Source organism: Octodon degus, unplaced genomic scaffold (assembly GCF_000260255.1).
Source record: "Octodon degus isolate 3935 unplaced genomic scaffold, OctDeg1.0 scaffold00346, whole genome shotgun sequence".
Classification (NCBI taxonomy): domain Eukaryota; kingdom Metazoa; phylum Chordata; class Mammalia; order Rodentia; family Octodontidae; genus Octodon; species Octodon degus.
Window position 1 is genome coordinate 324,813 of NW_004524922.1, and position 1,146 is coordinate 325,958.

At 37.3% G+C, this 1,146-nt stretch overlaps 1 long non-coding RNA gene across 2 annotated transcripts in view; it reads right to left on the reverse strand.

The window, feature by feature from the left end:
- LOC111814527 overlaps window positions 1-1,146 on the reverse strand; it is a 20,315-nt gene that overhangs the window by 5,197 nt on the left and 13,972 nt on the right. For both annotated transcript variants that reach the window (XR_002819491.1, XR_002819492.1), the window contains exon 2: window positions 604-695. This is a non-coding gene — a long non-coding RNA (uncharacterized LOC111814527). The remainder of the gene's footprint in view (window positions 1-603; window positions 696-1,146) is intronic.

Genomic DNA, 1,146 nt, shown 5'->3' on the forward strand with positions numbered 1-1,146 from the left:
CTCATTACTAGATCAGACTTACAGTGATGCACCTGTTTACAGCCTTCCAAGACATGGGATTACAGGTGCTTGCCACCATGCCCAGTCTTAATTGTAGTCTGAGTTTGGCCCGGAAATGGGGCCAGCACTGCAGGCTTAGGGATTGAGCCCCTGGCCCCTGTACCTGCTTGCAGGCACTGTAATCTACTGGGCTGTTTGGCTGGCCCTTCTCTTAATTTTTAATATTCTCCTTTTCTATAAAGCAAAGCCGTACTCCTTAAATTTTGTCTACAGATACATAGTTGGTAAGAGTATGTATTTTTTTTGTGGAGGTTTCTGTCCGTTTATACTGTTTGTTCTACTTTTGATATTTTGTTTTCCTGGACTTTATTTATCATAACAAATCTGCCAATACTTAACCTGGCTGTTTTTTTAATTTACTCTGAATAACGTACTAATTCTACAAATGATACTTAGAAATTCCAGTGTTCATATCATGGTGTTTTATTAGGAAGTTATGCTAAATCCCTTCAGAAAATTCAGTATAGGTATTGCAGAGAAAGCCTACATGCCATCTTGTGCACAATGTGATTAAATTTTTCTGCATAATTTAGATTCTCTCACCTTCTCAAAGACAAGCAAAACTCAGGAGTCCATGAATTCTTTAACGTTCTTGTATGTGAGAGTAGTGTTCATGAAGTTGATTGAAGAGACTACTGTGAAGAAGAAAGCATGGGCTTCAGTAAGTTTCCAGTGATCTGATTGTAGTATTAAAATTGATGAATCAAATTCATGTTAAATCAGGAATGTCCATAATATGTGAATCCACTCTTGGAAGCATGTTTCTTGGATGGGCCTCCAAAAGAATCCTAGGGACACGGATATGTGAAATGTTGAGTTTGACAGTAGTCGCCAGCAGACTGGTTATTTTTTCATACACCAGTTCTCATTTTTATCTTGTCAGGGCCAGTGATATATTCATGTGCTTTTGTGCCTGAACCCTCTATGGTAGAATAAATAATAGCATCAGGATAAGGAAATATTGCTTGATCAGTATTGTATATCTTGCTAGAATTTTTTGCAAGAGTGTTGAAGAAGCTTAAGTTACTCAAGGAAGTTCAAAGCTTTCCCAATTTCTTTGAAGAATGCAAAATAGTGATAGAACAA